Source organism: Bufo bufo, chromosome 4 (genome assembly GCF_905171765.1).
Source record: "Bufo bufo chromosome 4, aBufBuf1.1, whole genome shotgun sequence".
NCBI classification, from domain to species: Eukaryota; Metazoa; Chordata; class Amphibia; order Anura; family Bufonidae; genus Bufo; species Bufo bufo.
The window spans coordinates 263,762,567-263,784,052 of NC_053392.1; the positions used below are offsets into that span (position 1 = coordinate 263,762,567).

Genomic DNA, 21,486 nt, shown 5'->3' on the forward strand with positions numbered 1-21,486 from the left:
CCACTGGATCTTCAAGATCCAAGAGGGACTTGATAAAAAAAAACTTTGAAAATAATAAAAGTAAAAATAAAGAAATAAATACAAATTAAAAATGAAAAAAATAAATAGCTTTTTCCTATAAAAAAAAAAAAAGAAAAAAAAAAAACTACACATATTAGGTATCACCGCGTCCGTAACGACCGTCTCTATAAATATATCACATGATAGACCTCGTCCGATAAACATTATAAAAAAACTGTGTAAAAAAAGGCATTTTTGTAACCTTACATCACAAAAAGTGCAACAGCAAGCGATCAAAAAGGCTTATGACCCCCAAAATAGTACCAATCAAACCGTTACCCCATCCCGCAAAAAATGATACCCTAAGACAATCGCCCAAAAAATAAAAAAGCTATGGCTCTCAGACTATGGAGACACTAAAACATAATTTTTTTGGTTTCAGAAATGCTATTATTGTGTAAAACTTAAATAAATAAGAAAAAGTATACATATTCGGTATTGCCACGTCCGTAATGATCTTCTCTATAAAACTGTTACATGACCTAACCCCTCAGATAAACGCTGTAAAAATAAATAAATAAAAACTGTTCCAAAACAGCCAATTTTTTGGTCACCTTGCCCCATAAAGTGTAATAATGAATGATCAAAAAATCCTATGTACCCAAAAATGGTACCAATAAAAACCTCAACTCTTTCTGCAAAAAACGAGCCCCTGCACAAGACGATCGGCAGAAAAATAAAAAACATATAGCGTTCAGAAAATGGACACACAAAAACATAATTTCTTTTTCAAAAATGCTTTATTATGTAAAACTGAAACAAACAATCAAAGAAAGTAGACATATTTGATATCATTGCGTCCGTGACAACCTGCTCTATAAAAATAGCACATGATCTACCCTGTCAGATGAATCTTGTAAAAAAAAAAAAAAAAACTGTGCCAAAACAGGCATTTTTCAGTTACCTTGCCTCACAAAAAACTTAATATAGAGCAATTAAAAATCATATGTACCCCAAAATAGTACCAATAAAACTGGCACCTTATCCCCTAGTTTCCAAAATAGGGTCACTTTTTGGGAGTTTCTACTGTATGGATGCATCAGGGGGGCTTTAAATGGGACATGGCATCTAAAACCAGTTTAGCAAAATCCGCCTTCCAAAAACCATACGGCGTTCCTTTCCTTCTGCGCCCTGCCATGCGCCCTTACATCAGTTTACAACCACATGTGGGGTGTTTCTGTAAATCGCAGAATCAGGGTAATAAATGTTGAGTTTTGTTTGGCTGTTAACCCTCAATGTGTTAAAGAAAAAAAATGTAATAAAATGGAAAATCTGCCAAAAAAGTGAAATTTAAAAATTTCATCTCCATTTTCCTTTAATTCTTGTGGAACACCTAAAGGGTTAACAAAGTTTGTAAAATCAGTTTTGAGTAACTTGAGGGGTGTAGTTTCTACAATGGGGTCATTTATGGGGGGGTTTCCACTATGTAAGCCCCACAAAGTGACTTCAGACCTGAACTGGTCCTTAAAAAGTGGGTTTTGGAAATTTCCTTAAAAATTTGAAGAATTGCTTCTAAACTTCTAAGCCTTCTAACGTCCTAAAAAAATAAAAATAAATTTCCAAAACGATGCCAACATAAAGTAGACATATGGGAAATGTTAAGTAGTAAATATTTTATTAGGTATGACTTTCTGTTTTAGAAGCAGAGAAATAGAAATTTTGAAAATTGTGAATTTTGATTTTTTTTTTATAAATTTGGGATTTTTTCATAAATAAAGGTAAATAAATATAGTGACTCAAATTTATGACTATCATGAAGTACAATATGTCACAAGAAAACAATCTCAGAATGGCTTGGATAAATAAAAGTGTTCCAAAGCAATTACCACATAAAGTGACGCATGTCAGATTTGTAAATTTTGACCTGGACACTGGGGCATCAATGACCCTTGGTCATGAAAGGGTTAATAACTACTTTTGAAGGTATTACTATGTATTATAGAAGTAGAGAAATTGAAACTTGGAAATTTGCAAATGTTTCCAAATTTTTGGTAAATTTGGTATTTTTTTATAAATAAAAATGAATTTTTTTTTACTCCATTTTACCAGTGTCATGAAGTACAACATGGGACGAAAAAACAATTTCAGAATGGCCTGGATAAGTAAAAAGCGTTTAAAAGTTATTCACACATAAAGTGACACTGGTCAGATTTGCAAAAAATGGCCTGGTCCTTAAGTTGAAAAAGAGCCCGGTCCTTAAGGGGTTAAAAAATCTACCCTCACAACCATCTGCAAAAGAGTTTGTTTCAAAGAGCCTGGACACTAGTAAATGTAGCGAGCATGCGTACGTGGCTAAAGCAATATCCAGATCGCAAGATGGCGGAATTGCTTCTTGAGGGGTTTTCTGCTGGTTTTCATCTGCCTTCATTTTCAGGTTCTGGTTGTGAATGGGTTAATAATCTTTCGTCAGTAAATCAATTTCCTTTAGTGGTTCAGACAAAATTGATGAAGGAGCTGGAGGTGGATAGGATTTCTGGTCCTTTCCCTTCCCCTCCTTTTATCGATTTTCGTCTTTCACCGTTGGGTATTGTGCCTAAGAGGGAACCAAATGCCTTCAGATTGATTCACCACTTGTCCTTCCCTTATGGGGCATCTTTTAATGACGAAATCGATAAGGCTTTGTGTTCTGTAAAGTATGCGACGTTTGACTTAGCTGTTGATATGGTTTGCTCATTTGGTAAGAGAGCTCTGATGGCGAAGGCCGACCTTCAGTCAGCTTTTCGTTTATTGCCTATGCACCCTTCTTCTTTTAATTCTCTTGGTTTTCAGTTTCAGGGTTTATTTTATTTTGATAAATGTTTGCCGATGGGTTGTTCTGTGTCTTGTTTTTATTTTGAAGCTTTTTCCTCTTTTAGTGAATGGGTTGTCTCTGTCAGGTGCATGAAAGGTGCGGTGATGCACTATCTAGACTATTTTCTGTTTATAGGTCCTGTTGACTCCCCAGTTTGTTCTGACTTGTTAGATTCCTTTTTCTGTGTTTGTTCTGAGTTTGGTGTTCCTTTGTCTGTTGAAAAAACTGTTTATCTTGTTGATTGTTTGGAGTATTTAGGTATTACTATTGATTCGGTAAAGGGTGAGTTTCGTCTTCCTGAGCAGAAAGTTACTAGAATATGTTCATTGATTTCTGATCTGTTAGGTAGAAGGAAAGCAACAGTAAGAGAAATTCAATCTTTGTTGGGTCTTTTGGCTTTTGCGTCTAGAGTCATGCCAATGGGTCGGGTTTTTTGTCGGCGGCTAGCGTCTAGAATTGCAGGTATTCTTAATCCAGTTTTTCATGTTCGTTTGTGTAAGGATAGCAGGGATGATTTAAAAAATCATGCCCCCTTGGATTTGTTCACTGATGCAGCTGGTGCTTTTGGATTTGGGGCTTATTGGAGTGGTCACTGGTGCTCGTCTGAATGGCACTCATCTTGGGTGGCTAATGGCGTGACTAAAAATATTGTGGTTTTGAAACTGTTCCCTGTTAATAGGGGCTCTGGTTTTATGGGGTAGGTTCTTTGCTAATAGAAGAATTTTTCTACATACGGATAATAAAGGGGTTTTATTTGCTGTTAATTGTCTGTCCTCAAAATGTCCACTGATGGTGACGCTACTGCGTCATTTAGTTCTTCTCTGTTTAGAATTGAATATTTGGTTGAAAGCACGTCATATTCTAGGCATAGATAACTCAATTGCTGATGCTCTTTCCCGCTTTCAGTTTCAGAGATTTCGCTCGTTGGTGAGTGGGGCTGATTTGGAAGGGGAGGTGTGCCCTCCACATCTGTTGGATCTTAGGTATGTCTTATCTGCAATCCTCAGTAGCCCCATCCACGTGGTCAGATTATGTCCGTTCATGGAGTCATTGGTGTCAATTTGTGGAATGTAGAGGTTGGTCTCCTTTTGTCGGTAATGAGGTTTCTGCATTGGCATTTTGTCTGTCCCTTCTTAAGGTTTATTTGGCTCATGCAACTGTTGTTCGGATTTTATCAGGTGTGTCCTTTTTTTCTCAAGGTTCTGGGTGTTCCTTCTTTCCTGGATTATTTCATGGTGAAGCAAATTTTAAAGGGTTATAAGAGAGGTAACTGTTCCCCCGATAGTAGGTGTCCTATCTCACCTGGTTTATTTGCTGCTTTGTGTAAAGCTACAGCAGTGGTTTGTGAGTGATTATGAGGCTCTGCTTTTCTGTACTGTGCTTTTAGGATTGGTGAGCTCTTGCCAAAAAACGGTAGGTCTGGCCTAGGTTGATGCTTGAAAATGTACACATTTATTCTAATTATGTTCTGTTTTTCCTTCCTAATTCTAAGACTGATCAGGCTGGAAGGGGTTCTTGGATTTGGGTGGGAAGAATCAGGTCAGGTGATCTCTGCCCGGTGAGCATGTTATCACCAGTGATGGCCAATTCGCAGTGTTCGCCAACGAACACATGTGGGCTGCCATCTTAACTCACAAGTCCGGCGATGCACAGGTAAGCCCTTACCTGCGCTGCGAGCCGGTCTGAAACAAATGCGGTCACCGGGAGCAGGCAGTTCTGAGAACAGCCGCCGGGGGCCTTCATCGGGCTGTTCTCGGAACTGCCTGCTCCCGGTGACCGCATTTGTGAGTTAAGATGGCAGCCCGCATGTGTTCGTTGGCGAACTGGCCATCACTAGTTATCACGCTTCTGGTATTGCAGACCAGCCGGTGGATCATTGTTTTTTATTCATCTGGATCTTCCTCCGTTAACCCAATATCAATTTCGGAGGGTTTTGTATAAATGTCTTAGGGAGTTGGGTTTAGAGGGTTTTTGCTTTACTTTACATTCCTTCAGAATCGGGGCTGCAACTACAGCAGCTCAATTCGGGTTGGGTGCGTCATTGATTTAAAAGGATTGGTAGGTGGTCCTCTAATCACTTTAAGCTGTATGTTCGTTCGTTTCCTGATGTCATCTAATGCTGTTTGTTTTCTCAGGTTTCCAAGGAATCACCATATGGATCATCGGCTATTCTTTCGTTCATTGGGCCCAGCGAAGAGCATCAGAAAGATCATACAGTGATAACCATTCATGGTCTACAGATGACATCAGAGTTTATTGGAATGGGGTTAGAGGACTTAGTTGGGAGGGTGTTACTGATGTCATCTTGGAAATGTGTTCGCTGTATCCGGACCCTGATGTTATTATCTTTCATGCTGGCGGCAATGACGTGGGTAAGCTTGGTACTATGGAGATGGCCTCCAGCATGAAATGCACTTTGGTTCGGGTGTGACGATTGTTTCCCGTCTTATCTTTTCTGAAATGGTTCCGTGATTATTGTGGCTGTCCTATGCGAATCTTAAATATCTCGATAGAATTAGGATTCACATAAACAGAGTAATGGCGAGATTTATGCCCTTAGTTTGGGGATTTTCATATCGGCACGTGGACTTGGAGGGAGGTTTGCCCAGCCTTTATTTCTCTAATGGTATTCACCTGTCGGACATTGGCCTTGATATTTTTAATTTGGGCTTTCAGGCCATGAGCGAGATAGCTATGGGTGGGGTGGGCGGGTGGGCCATTGCCCCCTGTTTAGTCGGCATGGTCCGGTGGGGTAAAGTCGCTCACTGAAATGGTGAGCGGACGAGTTTTATTTTGGTATTTAGGCCGAGCTTATGGCTGGTCTAATCTGTGGTTATTAAGTTATATGGTCTGAGCTTATGGCTGGTCCAATCTGTGGTTATTAAGTTATACAGGGAGTGCAGAATTATTAGGCAAATGAGTATTTTGACCACATCATCCTCTTTATGCATGTTGTCTTACTCCAAGCTGTATAGGCTCGAAAGCCTACTACCAATTAAGCATATTAGGTGATGTGCATCTCTGTAATGAGAAGGGGTGTGGTCTAATGACATCAACACCCTATATTAGGTGTGCATAATTATTAGGCAACTGCCTTTCCTTTGGCAAAATGGGTCAAAAGAAGGACTTGACAGGCTCAGAAAAGTCAAAAATAGTGAGATATCTTGCAGTGGGATGCAGCACTCTTAAAATTGCAAAGCTTCTGAAGCGTGATCATCGAAGAATCAAGCGTTTCATTCAAAATAGTCAACAGGGTCGCAAGAAGCGTGTGGAAAAACCAAGGCGTAAAATAACTGCCCATGAACTGAGAAAAGTCAAGCGTGCAGCTGCCAAGATGCCACTTACCACCAGTTTGGCCATATTTCAGAGCTGCAACATCACTGGAGTGCCCAAAAGCACAAGGTGTGCAATACTCAGAGACATGGCCAAGGTAAGAAAGGCTGAAAGACGACCACCACTGAACAAGACACACAAGCTGAAACGTCAAGACTGGGCCAAGAAATATCTCAAGACTGATTTTTCTAAGGTTTTATGGACTGATGAAATGAGAGTGAGTCTTGCTGGGCCAAATGGATGGGCCCGTGGCTGGATTGGTAAAGGGCAGAGAGCTCCAGTCCGACTCAGACGCCAGCAAGGTGGAGGTGGAGTACTGGTTTGGGCTGGTATCATCAAAGATGAGCTTGTGGGGCCTTTTCGGGTTGAGGATGGAGTCAAGCTCAACTCCCAGTCCTACTGCCAGTTTCTGGAAGACACCTTCTTCAAGCAGTGGTACAGGAAGAAGTCTGCATCCTTCAAGAAAAACATGATTTTCATGCAGGACAATGCTCCATCACATGCGTCCAAGTACTCCACAGCGTGGCTGGCAAGAAAGGGTATAAAAGAAGAAAATCTAATGACATGGCCTCCTTGTTCACCTGATCTGAATAGTATAGATAGGGTTGTAGCCAGCTCACCTCAACGTCCTGCACGGCGGTGCCCGGAGCGGACTCAAGCCAGTCCTTTTGGAAACAGGAGAAAATGAAAGAAATGCTCCAGCACTACGGTAGAAGGTATAAAAGTCCCGGTCTTTATTGTCACCAAATCCAGGTGAGTACAGCAATCACAAAAAAACACTGGTGTTCCCCGGTCCCCCGGATCTACGCGTTTCGAACAGTCGTGTTCTTAATCATGATCAAGAACACGACTGTTCGAAACGCGTAGATCCGGGGGACCGGGGAACACCAGTGTTTTTTTGTGATTGCTGTACTCACCTGGATTTGGTGACAATAAAGACCGGGACTTTTATACCTTCTACCGTAGTGCTGGAGCATTTCTTTCATTTTCACCTGATCTGAACCCCATTGAGAACCTGTGGTCCATCATCAAATGTGAGATTTACAAGGAGGGAAAACAGTACACCTCTCTGAACAGTGTCTGGGAGGCTGTGGTTGCTGCTGCACGCAATGTTGATGGTGAACAGATCAAAACACTGACAGAATCCATGGATGGCAGGCTTTTGAGTGTCCTTGCAAAGAAAGGTGGCTATATTGGTCACTGATTTGTTTTTGTTTTTGAATGTCAGAAATGTATATTTGTGAATGTTGAGATGTTATATTGGTTTCACTGGTAAAAATAAATAATTGAAATGGGTATATATTTGTTTTTTGTTAAGTTGCCTAATAATTATGCACAGTAATAGTCACCTGCACACACAGATATCCCCCTAAAATAGCTAAAACTAAAAACAAACTAAAAACTACTTCCAAAAATATTCAGCTTTGATATTAATGAGTTTTTTGGGTTCATTGAGAACATGGTTGTTGTTCAATAATAAAATTAATCCTCAAAAATACAACTTGCCTAATAATTCTGCACTCCCTGTATGGTTCATGGTTTTAATGTTGTAATTGGTTTAAGCTGTTCTTTAATAAAGCTGGTCGTGGCCAAATCTTTCCACCATGTCAAGTGTCCACGTGTCTTATTTTATTTATATTTATTGACGGTTAAAGAATAATGCTTTATACGCTGATGACTATGATCTATAATCCCATGATGGGATCCCGAAATTTCTATATGGAGGGATCCTCATGGGATTTTGATCATCCCAGGTTGTTATGTGGTGGTTTTGGCCGGAGTTTTCCCACCAAAAGTGGTGGTCAGGGTGGCTAAAATAAGCCATTGTCTCTGGGTAGAGGGTAGAGGATTAGGGATTGGATACTTAAGGTCACCTATGGTGGGTCGTTGCTGGGCAGATTAAATGTTAATGCCCAGCAACAGTTAGGTTTGTTTATATATTGCGGCAGCTGACAGTGATATTGCTGTCAGTCAAGCCGCAAGTGTGGAGCTGCACCCGCCTGCCTGTCCCCTTTTTTATCCGTATTGTCACGACTGCTTTATTAGAAAGAGGGATAAAGTCTCTCACTGAAATGGTGAGCGAACAAGTTTTATTTTGGTATTTAGGCCGAGTTTATGGCTGGTCCAATCTGTGGTTATTAAGTTATATGGTTCATGGTTTTAATGTTGTAATTGGTTTAGGGTCCATTCACACGTCCGTTGTTTCTTTCCTGATCTGTTCCGTTTTTTGCGGAACAGATCTGGACCAGATCTGGACTCATTCATTTTCAATGGGTCCTGAAAAAAATCGGACAGCTCAATGTCTGATTTTTTTTCAGGACCCATTGAAAATGAATGGGTACAGATCTGGTCCAGATCTGTTCCGCAAAAAACGGAACAGATCAGGAAAGAAACAACGGACGTGTGAATGGACCCTAAAGCTGTTCTTTAATAAAGCTGGTCGTGGCCAAATCTTTCCACCATGTCAAATGTCCACGTATCTTATTTTATTTATATTTATTGACGGTTAAAGAATAATGCTTTATACGCTGATGACTATGATCTATAATCCCATGCACTTACTGCAACTGCAATTGCTGCTATCTCAGATTTCGCTGAGGGTCACATAACCTGTGATGTCAGACTCTCTCCCTGCTCTGATAATGTTTGGCGCAGAGAGCAGATATGTGTCTGTACATGAGAGGTCACTGTACTGGCCACTCCCCCTGCACTGCCGCCTGCTGCTCTCTCCCTGGATTCTTCTGGAAAAATGTTAACCCCTTCAGCAGTACAGACTCAGGGCTGAAGGCTTTACTGATTAGCTGCAGGCAGTGAGGAGACAAACGCTGGACACAGGAGCTGACAGACTAGAGGAGTTCTGCAGAGCATTGCACAAGAACAGGTAGGCGGAAGATCCTGTGTGTATCAGCAGTGTCATTGTACAACTGGGACTTGTAGTTCTACACATAAAACATACTGCTGAGTCTCCCAGCAGTCAGACATGTCTCTCAGGGCAGCACCTACAGTGAGGAACAGAAGTATTTGAACACCCTGCGATTTTGCAAGTTTTCCCACTTAGAAATCATGGAGAGGTCTGAAATTCACATTATAGGTGCATTCCCACTCTGAGAGACAGAATAATTTTTTTTTTTCAGGAAATCGCATTGTATGATTTTGAAAGAATGTATTTGTCTTGCACTGCTGAACATAAGTATTTGAACACCTGAGAAACAGCAAGAATTCTCAAAGACCTGTTACTGTGCCTTTAAAAAGTCCACCTCGACTCCACTCATTAATCTAACTTAGTAGCACCTGTCTGAGCTCTTTAAAGACTCCTGTCCACCCCACAGTCAGTCAGACGCCAACTACTACCATGGGCAAGTGTCACGGCGGACAGGATACAAGATACACAGAAAATCTAGGCAAGAAGCTGGGGATAAAGGTCACCTCCTGACAAATCCCTACCAGCTCTCCTTAGACTTCTATGTCCACATTCAGACCCTGAAGGTGGGAATAAACGTGTCCCCGTGCCTAGGCTGAAGATTCCCTAAAATCCCTAAGATGGTGAAAGGGGGAAAGAGGCAGCCTGCTCCCTCAGGACCTGGAGGGGGCAGGCGTCTCTCTAACAGCCTAGACAGACAACCACAAGAAAACAAAACCAACTTATCTTTTACTGAGCAGGAACAGCAAATCCTTCCTTCCTCTGAGCCAGACAGAAGCTATAACCCGCACAGGACACTGGGAGTGGGCGTAATTTAAACTCAAACCAACGACCCCACCCAGTGCACCTGAAGGGAGGCGGATAGCTCAGCTCCAAAACAAAAACAAAAGGCTACACACGTGCTTTCAAAGACACCAGAGACAAAATTGTGGACCTCCACAAGGCTGGAAAGGGCTACGGGGCAATTGCCAAGCAGCTTGGTGAAAATAAATCAACTGTTGGAGCAATTGTTAGAAAATGGAAGAGGCTAAAGATGCCTGTCTGTCTTTTGCCAATGACCATCTGGATGATCCAGAGGAGGCGTGGGAGAAAGTCATGTGGTCAGATGAGACCAAAGTAGAGCTTTTTGGTCTAAACTTCACTTGTTGTGTTTGGAGGAAAAAGAAGGATGAGTTGCATCCCAAGAACACCATCCCTACTGTGAAGCATGGGGGTGGTAACATCATGCTTTAGGGGTGCTTTTCTGCGGAGGGGACAGGACGAATACACTGTATTAAGTAGAGGATAAATGGGGCCATTTATTGTGAGATTTTGAGCAACAACCTCCTTCTCTGTCAGAGCATTGAAGATGGGTCGTGGCTGGGTCTTCCAACATGACAACGACCCGAAGCACACAGCCAGGATAACCAAGGAGTGCCTCCGTAAGAAGCATATCAAGGTTCTGGAGTGGCCTGGCCAGTCTCCAGACCTAAATCCAATAGAACATCTTTGGAGGGAGCTGAAACTCCATGTTGCTCAGCAACGGCCCAGAAACCTGACAGATCTAGAGGAGATCTGTGTGGAGGAGTTGGCCAAAATCCCTGTTGCAGGGTGTGCAAACCTGGTCAAAAACTACAGGAAACATTTGACCTCTGTAATTGCAAACAGAGGCTTCAGTAGCAAATATTAACACTGATTTTCTCAGGTGTTCAAATACTTATGTTCAGCAGTGCAAGACAAATACATTCTTTAAAAATCATACAATGTGATTTCCAGATTATAATTTTTTTTATTTTTTTTATTCTGTCTCTCAGAGTGGGAAAGCACCTACAATGTGAATTTCAGACCCCTCCATGATTTCTAAGTAGGAGAACTTGCAAAATTGCAGGGTGTTCAAATACTTCTGTTCCTCACTGTATATTCACTCCCTTTGCAGAGCAGGAGGATGGGCACAAATATTCATGAGGAAAACCTCAGAGATTGTTCTTATTGCAAATAAATAGGGATGAGCGAATTTCATATTTTGAAATTAGTTTTCGCTTCGTGTTGTGGTATTTACTGAACTGCCACGGACCATAACGAAATTCCATGACGGAATGCATAGCGGAATGCCTTTAGAGGCATTCCGTAATTCATTCTGTCATAATAGAAGTCTATGGCCTGCATAACGGATCCGTCCGGTTTTCGTTATGCTGGAGTCCTCTTCTGCATAACGGAAACCGGACGGATCCGTTATGCAGGCCATAGACTTCTATTATGACGGAATGAATAATGGAATGCCTGCATTCCATCATGGAATAGCATTATTGTCTGTGGTAACGGAATCCATAACGCAATTAACATTTTACCACAATCCGAACCGAAAACAAATTTCAAAATATGAAATTCGCTCATCATTACAGATAAACAAAGGGCCAGAACAGAACCAGAGAAATTAGGAAATATAATTTTTTTGGGCTAAAACTTGCTTAGCTCAGTTCTATATTGCTGCCCATCAGATTTACAGTGCTGTATATATTTTTTTCATAACTCAGACAACCCCTTTAAGCACACTTAAAAATCATCATTTCCCAGCTGCAGATCGTGCTGTCTAATCGCAATCTTCTGCCCGCAAACAACTAGGCAGTATGCGGACGAGCGATGGCATTAGTGATTGCTCCTCCCCATACTGCCGAGGAGATTGCTGCATGTAATAGCAGCGGAATCTGTCACTGACGAGCAGACGATTGCCAGGAACGTTTCCTTCCTGACAATCGCCTGCAAAAATTCTAGTGTAATACTACCCTAATGCCCCTTTCAAACCAGCGAGTTTTGCTCGCAGGTGTGATGCGTGATGTGAACGCATAGCACCCGCACTGAATTATGACCCATGCATTTCAATGGGTCTGTGTACATGATTGTTTTTTTTTCACTCATCAGTTCTGCGTTGTGTGAGAATCGCAGTATGTTCTATATTCTGCGTTTTTTCACGCAGCCATGGCCCCATAGAAGTGACTGGGGCTTCAGTGAAAAACGCATTGCATCCGGATGTAACCTTGATGCAGTCCGGGTGCAATGCGTTTTTCACTGATGGTTGCTAGGAAATGTTGTTTGTAAACCTCCAATTTTTTTTTTCACGCACATGAAAAACGCATCAAAACGCATTGCACCCGCGCTGAAAAAATTTGCTTGCAAAATGGTGCGAGCTTCACTGAACGCATCCTGAGCCAATCCGTATTGTTCATGTGAAAGAGGCCTAAAGGCCCTATTACACGGGCAGATTATTGTTAAAATGATCGCTAATGAGCGTTCGTATAAACGCTAGTTAGTGATGATCTGGCAGTGTAATAATGCTGCCGGTTACCTGATGAACGAGTTTGCTTGTTCATCAGGTAATTGGGATCTTTGAACATGTTAAAAATCCTGGTTTTCCGGCGGCATATTGCGCCATGTAATAGGTGCTCTGGTGCCGGCAAACAATAAGACAATATAGGGAAGAGCGATGCATTAGCAATCGCTCGTCCCTATAATGAAGAGGAGATCGCTGCATGTAATAGCAGCGGTCTCCTCCTCTAGCGAACAGGTGATTGACGGGAGGGAACACTTCCCTCCCAACAATCGTCTGCTCTATCTGCCTGTTATAGGGCCTTTACTGTCAAACTGCTTATCTGTAAGCTAATTAACCCCTTCCCAACCATGTACAGCACAGCGTGAAGTCAATGCTGACCTCTGCATCCAAGGGATTTACAGAAGGAGGGAGCTCCCTCTCTGACCCTATCAGCTCCCTGCAATGTGATCACAAGCTGAGCCTGCCAGCTACGGAAGCCTATGAGGCCCAGTGCCCAGGTTGGGTCTCATAGGCAAAATGTTGGTGTGAAACTGACAATTCCAATGCAGTACAATACAGCAAAAAGTAAAAAAAATGTTAAAAAAGTGTTTAAATAATAAAAATAAAAAAAATTCTAAATTTCAAGTTTCAAAAGAGATCATTTTTCACCTCAAGCCATTTACTAGTTAAAAAACACAAAAACTAAAAAAAACTGACATATTAAATATCACTGTGTCCATAAAAATACATGATCTACCCTATGAAGGCCTCATGCACACGACCGTTCAGTTTTTTGTGGTCTGCAAACCGCAGATCCGCAAAAAACGGAAGCCGCCCATGTGTGCCTTCCGCAATTTGCGGAACGGAATGGGTGGCCCATTGTAGAAACCCCTATTCTTGTCCGCAAAACTGACAAGAATAGGACATGTTATATTTTTTTTTGCAGGGCTATGGAACGGAGCGACGGATGCGGACAGCACACGGAGTGCTGTCCGCATATTTTGCGGCCCCATTGAAGTGAATGGGTCCGCATCCAAGCCGCCAAAATTGCGGTTCAGATGCGGACCAAAACAACGGCCGTGTGCATGAGGCCGAAGTCTGTAAAAAAAAAAATCTGAATAAGGGCCCTTGCAGACGAGTGTCTCCGGATTAGGTCCGGATGCGTTGCATCTGCGATCAGGGAAAATCATGCGAGTGCGTACACAATTTCAGTCAGTTTTGATTGCGTTGCTCAGTTTTTTCCGCGCGAGTGCAATGCGTTTTGCACGCGCGTGAGAAAAAAACTGATTGTGGTACCCAGATCCGAACCCGGACTTAATCACTGAAGTTCGGGTTTGGGTTTGGTGTTCTGTAGATTTTATTATTTTCCCTTATAACATGGTTATAAGGGAAAATAATAGCATTCTTAATACAGAATGCTAAGTAAAATGTGCCTTGAGGGGTTAAAAAAAAAAAACATAACTCACCTCATCTACTTGCCCGCGCAGCCGGTATCGGACCTGCAAAAGGATCTTTGATGACGCGGTGACGTCAGCGCAGGTTCTGCTGAATGAAGATAGAAGATGATGCCGGCTGCACGAACAAGTGGATGAGGTGAGTTAATTTTTTTTATTTTTTAACCCCTCATGCCACATTTTAGTAAGCATTCTGTATTAAGAATGCTATTATTTTTCCTTATAACCATGTTATAAGGGAAAATAATACAGTAAATTGACTTTAATCAATTTACTTACATCATCTCCTAGCAACCATGCGTGAAAATCGCATTGTATCCACACTTGCTTGCGGATGCTTGCGATTTTCACGCATCCCCATTCATTTCTATGGGGTCTGCGTTGCGTGAAAACCGCAGAATATAGAGCATGCTGCGATTTTTACGCAAAGCACAAGTGATGCGTGAAAATCGCTGCTCATCTGAACAGCCCCATTGAAGTGAATGGGTCCGGATTCAGTGCGGGTGCAATGTGTTCACACCACGCATTGCACCCGCATGCAATTCTCGCCCTTGTGAAAGGGGCCTAAAAACTGTGCCAGAACGGCAATTTTTTGTCACCTGATTTCTTTCTTTTGAAAAATGCTTTTATTGTGTCAAACTGAACATAAAGAAAAAATAACATATTTGGTATCTCAACATCCGTAAGTCCTGCACTATAAGAATATCACATGATCTACTCGGGTGAACAATATCAAAAATTAAATAAAAACTGTGCCAGAATGGCCTCCTCGCCAAGAGATTAGGCCCGATGTAGGGTGTTTCTAAAACCAGGAAGCACTGAATAATAATAAGAGGGCTAGCTTCTTACACTGGCACACACTGGGTACAACATATTGGGCACTGAGATGGCATATCTGTGTAACAATTGCAATTTTCACTTTGCACCATCTGCTGTGCATTCATTTTTGCTAAACAACTGTGGGGTCAAAATGCTTACTACAACCATTAGTAAATTCTCTAAAGGGTGTGATTTTCAAAAGGGGGTTACTTCTAGGGGATTCTTTTTTTAAATTTGACCTTCAGGCTTCTGCAGTTGTCTGCCAGCATGACTCTTTCTCTTCTGAACCTTGAAGTGTGCGATATAGGACCACATATGGGGTGTTACCTTATTCAGGATAAAATGGGTAACAAATTGTTCTCATGTTAACCCTTGTGAAAGCGAAAAATCTGGTGCTAAAGCGACATTTTATTGGAAAAAAAAATGTAATTTTTAATTAACACAAAAATTCCCTTCGGAGCTTTGAAGTGTGCCCCATTGTATTTTTAATGGCACCATTTAATTTACCATGTCTTGTATTGAAAAAAAAATCTTTGTGGGATGAAATTGAAAAAAAGGTGTTCACTGTGCACTAAAAATGACATGACTTCCTTATTCTGCAGTTCAATACGATTACGGCGATACCAAATTTGTATAGTTTTTGTTCGTTTTACTACTTTTAAATAAATAATTTGAAAGAAATTTTCTTTGCATTGCCATTTTCTGACAGTCATAATTTTTTTTATTTTTTTTGTCTACAGAGCTGTATGAAGGCTTGTTTTTTGGGGGAAAGGGGGGTGATTTGGATTTTTTATTATTATTATTTTTTTTACTTTTTACATAACTTTTATCCCCCTTTGGGGGCTAGAACCTAGAATCTTTTTATGCCTTGTGCACAGCTTTGCAGGCAATTTACCATGACAGGCCTGGGAACCTTCTGCAGGCCCTAGGCTGTTATGATAACTGATAGAAGCCCCACGATTTCACTGCGGTGGCTCAGATTGGAAGGTGGAGGGAGCTGCCTCTGTCTGCCTAACTCCACAGATGCCGTGATCGCTACTGAATGTGGCATCTGAAGCGTTAAATGACCAGGTTTGGCATCATCGCTGATCCCAGTTATTGGAGACGGGTGCCAGCTGTATTATACAGATGGCACCCGCCATGTATGGAGTGGGCTAAGCACAGTAGCCCACTCCATACATTCCCTCAGCCACTATAACGTACAATGAAGAGGTTAAAAGGTACCACACCTGCAATAGACATCTACGTTATGAACTCCAGCACTGTAATCCGGTCACATGCATTGCAGCATTTTATGTTCGACCGAAAGTCAGCATATATGCCAGAAAGTCGCACAGTAGCCCACTCCATACATTCCCTCAGCCACTATGACGTACAATGAAGAGGTTAAAAGGTACCACACCTGCAATAGACATCTACGTTATGAACTCCAGCACTGTAATCCGGTCACATGCATTGCAACATTTTATGTTCGACCGAAAGTCAGCATATATGCCAGAAAGCAGCCAGATTACTGCCAGATCCCATTATAGTGAATGGGGATCCAGCAGTGCACAGTGGAACAGACTGACAGAGTTCACAGCGCAGATGTGAGCCCAGCCTAAAGCCTCATTCACACGTCAGTGTTTCACGGACGTGTGCTGTACGTGTTCTCCACGGACTGCACACGTCCCCGTTCATTTTAATGTGTGTATTCACACATCGGTGTTTTAGCACAGTCCGTAGGTCTATGTTTTTAGCACAGATGCATGCTCTATTTTGTCCGTGTTCCCGGATCCATCACGTCCATTATAGTCTATGGGTCCGTGAAAACCACCCGTGTTTCATGAATCATTGAGATGAGATTCTTTGAAAATTATTTTTCAGCTGTTAAGTGTCAGTGAAACACGGATGCAACACTGACAGCAAAAAACGGACACACGGACCCAACACGGACAGCTTCACGGATGCATCACTGACACCTGTTAACGGAGTTGAGCACGGACACTGACGTGTGACTGAGGCTTAACATGGTATCACACTTTTTACTTTTAAAGAGATTACTGTTACATTAACTGTAGGTAAGCAGCGTGAGGGCTAAATCTCCGGACTTGTAGCTAACATTAAGAAATTAGAGATAAGGAAACATGAAAAGCAGCACCAAGGTGAAGGTGAAAGAATCAACATAAATCATGAGTTTGCTCTGTGAAGTGCCGCCCCCACTTTTCCCCTGATTCCCTAGGCATGTGCCTTGTTGTAAAGATGGCCCTATAAGCAGGGTTTAAGACTTTCAGACCAGTTCCTATGACACCATCATTCACGAATTGCACACAATAACCAAGTTTGCACTGATTGTGATAAGGTTTCAACTCTATTCGATAAAGAGATGGTCAGGCACAACCTAATGTAGCTCGGTAGCTGCACTGTACTTCTCAATCTCCATGTGCTGGGGAATACAAAGCACTGTATACTAAAAAGCAATACTGGTGTTATAAACCTGCACTCAGTTTGCTCAACCTAGTGCAATAAATGCATGTATCTGAGCATACACACAGTCAAAGAAATCAAAGGCAAGAAAAAGCCAAGAGCTATATTACAATAAAGTTGTACATGGACTTTACTCCCAAATATTATATCACCTATCCCAAGTTGTAGGTTGTCAGCCACTTTTTTTTTTTACTGCATTAGTTTTATTAAATCTAGCTCACAACATCCACAACTACAGAATATAAGTATGCACCATGGATAAACGCTCTTAGACATTGATACAACCCCACTCATATTCTTGGGTACCTGTTAAGTCTTCAAGACACGCAGCCTTCAATGAAAGAAGTGTCAAAGTAGTTCGATTTTCAGATACAAAGCAATTAAGTCGGCCGACGCATAGACACAGACACAATGCGGTATCTATGGAGAGCTGATAAGACCACCCCAAAATCTTTATTCTTATATTGTACCTTTTATGATAATGGGAGTAACTGGGTGTTTCAGGGTGGTTACAATACTTAATAATCAACGTGGAGCATTACATAATTGCAAGTGATAGCAGATTGTCAATAATTTGTACTTTCAGAACTAGGTGAACAGTTATTTGATAGATTCTGGGTCATATATGGACACGTATACCAAAAACATTTCCGAGAATTTCTGACAACATACATAGACATCAGGTCACATCACATATTTCTCAACCTCCTCCAACCTAGGTCATTGGTCCCAAATTGGATGAAGTACTCATGTCATTGCACAATTACAGATGTGTCAACACAATTACAGATGGCCTTCAGAATATGTTCTAAGGCTTAGAAATTATGAACAGTGGAATAAATGATAACTTCACAGTAAATATGCAATTTAGATAAATAAGCTTTACCTATATGAATATATGCATAATATAATCATTCATATTATGGAGAATTTCTGACAATGACCCATTACTCTCACATTACTCCCCTCTTCTTATCATTATTCCACTGACTCTAAAGATTTTCTTACCTCCGTACTGGAGGTAAACAGGTTTAAAGAATCTTCCTTCTTACACAAAGTGGAAGAATCCTAATTCTTGCAGATTGTGGGATGATCAGCATCCATCCAGAAGATTCTACTTTTTAAATCATCTTCACTATCTATCCTGCCTAATTAACCATAATTAACCTATACACTCAGTGGAATTCATCTTAGGGAAGCATACTATGAGAACCTAGGTCAATCAGTTAATCATTAGTCCTTTAGGTTTTCAATAAAGTCCCGCAATAAATACAATTAGTCAAATTCTCCAATGTCTTCTGTCCGCAGTAGGTAGAACAGTCCTTTGGTGTAGCTGACTTTAAAACAGGAGTCACAATTGTAGTTGTTGCAGCGGCAGATGTTGAGGGAGGAGCCATCATGACCATCACTTGTGCGGGAGTATCTTTGTTCTTAATCACAGTAGTTACTTCTGTAAAACATTTAGACTTTAAGATTTTTTGAAGAGTCAGCAGGAAAAGTTTAACAACAATAAAAATCAATAATATTAGGAAACATCCTTGTAGTAACATATGGAATAATCCAGAAATCCATTCACCTATCCCACGGAATCAATTAAGGGGATTAAGCCATGATAACCAATCAGGTAATGCAAGGTCAGGAGGTGCCAGATGGGCATTTCAAAACCCTTCTTTTAATTGCTTGGCATGATGTAGATCTTGTGATACTCTAATTATACCTGTGGGATCAATAGAATGACAGCATGCAGAACCCACTATTTGACATAACCCTCCTTGGGCTGCTGTAAGATAGTCTAAGACCATTGCATGCTGATTTGTAACAACGATCAGTTGCTTCAGGTATACTGAATTTACTTCTACAGCATCAAACAAATAATCACTTAAATCATCAATTTGTCTAGCATTTTGAGGATTCCAGTGGACAGGAAATAAGTATTCATTAGTGGGAAGTACATTCCTATCTTTTCTACCGTTAAGGGACCAGCATGAATCAATTTAGCTGGGTGCTTAAAATGTGGTCTCTCAGGCATGTCAGGTATAACAGGCGCACTCACTCCTCTTTGTCAGCATATGTCCAGGCAAATGCTGATAAGGGATGTCCTCAGATTTCCATGTCCATGTGGCAGGTTCAAGCCTAGCTAGGGTACAAATGTAACACCCCAGAGTTGTGTTACTACATGCCTCTAGCCCGCTACTGTCTTCTAAGAGCTTTTATATTGTCATCTGATATAACTTATTTTATGTCTCCACAAATGTGCATCAAAAAACTATGTTAAATACAATTGTTTCCTTGTAATTTTACAGGTCTGCCAGCAGGTGGCAGCATCATTGGTAGAGATAGTCTTAATGTTATGGCCGTTCAGAGTGGAACAATCCTGTTCTATTCTGCCCCCCTGCTGAAGAGAAGTGGAGGTTTCTGGCTTCCTGCAGAAAGGGAGGGAAAAAAAAGTTAGAACCAGTTCTAGTTTCCCCTGCATAGGGAAGACAGCAAGGACCAAGTCTCGGGCTGAGACTTGATCAAATTCCCAGTCTGAGCCCTGCAGCTCAACTGGATGGAAAAAAAAGCAGAAAGTTGCAAACCACCTCCAGTTCCAGGAAGAAAGCATCCCCTGAGAATATATCTGTGAGTCAAGTCCAGAGACCTAGGAGAAGCCATTCCTCCTCAGCTAGTCTGTCTCCACAAAGCAGAAGGTACAGTTTAAAGCAGAAGCATTTATCCCTGCCAATTATTGCCAAAACCTGCTGGGACCAAAAACTAAATCTGCATACTGTTTAGATACAAGTTATCTTCAGTAAAGAAAAGTTTGAACTTCAACTAAAGGTCTGGACATAATTTCTGCTATTACTCCTCCTATCACTACACTAAAATGTATTGAAAGTGAGCCAGGAGTCCAGCCGTACCCAGGTAGGAGACACCGTTGACACCATTATCATCACCTTACAGAGACATTATAGGCAATCACACCACTCTGGCATTCCTAAGCTGGGACGTGCGTTATACAAGCTCCTCCAGCTCCTTGTGGAAGCCACTTGAATGCCTTATTGCCACATACTATGTTGACGTCATCAGCTAATTGAATTTGAACCTTTCTAATTAATGCATCAACAATAGAAATGAATATCGTATTATCCTGATATATACACCAAGATTAAGGGTTTTCATTATTAGTAATAAGATTATAATATACCAATGGACCACAGACTGCTGCCCCATCTCCTTTTATACATTCTATTACTTCTTCTGAATCTACTCCTCTTTGCTGATAAAAATGCACCTAATCTCCCACACTGTGCCTCATTTCCAGGTGGAAAGTGTACTGTATAATTCCACTTAGGGTCATGTATTTTCCTTGCCAAATAATATTTATGTTTACTTTCTTGGCCACTTTCCTGTCCAGAAAAGCTTATTTTAATCTCTTGACTAGGTACTTCTCCCACGTTCATCAGAGCAACCGGTCTTTCTTTCCAACATCTTCTCGCTTGTCCTAAATATACCAGTTACCTACCCTTGTAGATATATTCAACCGCCACCAGGGATATTTTATCCATCCAGTTACAGGTAATGCTAAAGCTGTTTCCTTATGAGGTGATTCTAGTGTCAGCTGAGGTAGATCCCAGCAAGGTAAATATAATAGCTCCTTCTCTGAAAGGGGCTTAGCAATATATGGCATGAAATTGGCAGTAATTGGTGAATGCCTGCAAATCAAACAGTCAGATAAATTTCTCATATGGGCATCTATTTTATGGTACTTGATAAGCTTATTTTCCCATTCACTACTATCTTCATCATATGCCCCAAAAGTGTAGTGGACTACAATACTTATGAACAAATACTTTCCCCAAATCATGGCTTTATCAGCTTCATGCAGTGGGAGGCGTGGATCCAAGTTGGTTTCCCTTCCAGCTTCACAGAGGTTGGTGTAGTCAGCTGGACTTGGAATGGACCGTCAAATCGAGGTTCTAATGCTTTCCTTACGTGTCTTTTCATAGTGACCCAGTCTCCAGGATTTAATGAATGAGTCCCTTCCAGTGAAGAGGGATCTTGAACAGAACTGAGAACACAATTATGAACATGTAATCTCCTGTGCAATGCTCCTACATATTTTGTCAAGTCTGAATGAATGGTCTTGAGGTGCTGAGGGAAATACAGTCCTGTCCTTGGCGCAGTGCCAAAAAGTATCTCATAGGGACTTAACTGTGTTTTTCTATGAGGGATTACTCTAACGGAATACAATGCTATTGGTAAACACTCTGTCCATGGCTTACCAGTCTCGGCCATTGCTTTCTGGATTTTTACCTTTAAAGTTCCATTCAAACGTTCTACCTTTCCGCTGCTTTGAGGCCTATGAGGTGTGTGG

General features: G+C 41.3%; 1 protein-coding gene across 1 annotated transcript in view; it reads right to left on the minus strand.

Moving 5' to 3' along the window:
- Positions 1–17,587, minus strand: part of LOC120998079 (glutathione S-transferase alpha-4-like) — a 46,698-nt gene extending 29,111 nt beyond the window's left edge. The window contains exon 1 of the mRNA XM_040428562.1: positions 17,436–17,587. The gene's annotated coding sequence lies outside the window, so the exon portion shown is untranslated. The remainder of the gene's footprint in view (positions 1–17,435) is intronic.
- Between the last annotated feature and the right edge of the window lie 3,899 nt (positions 17,588–21,486).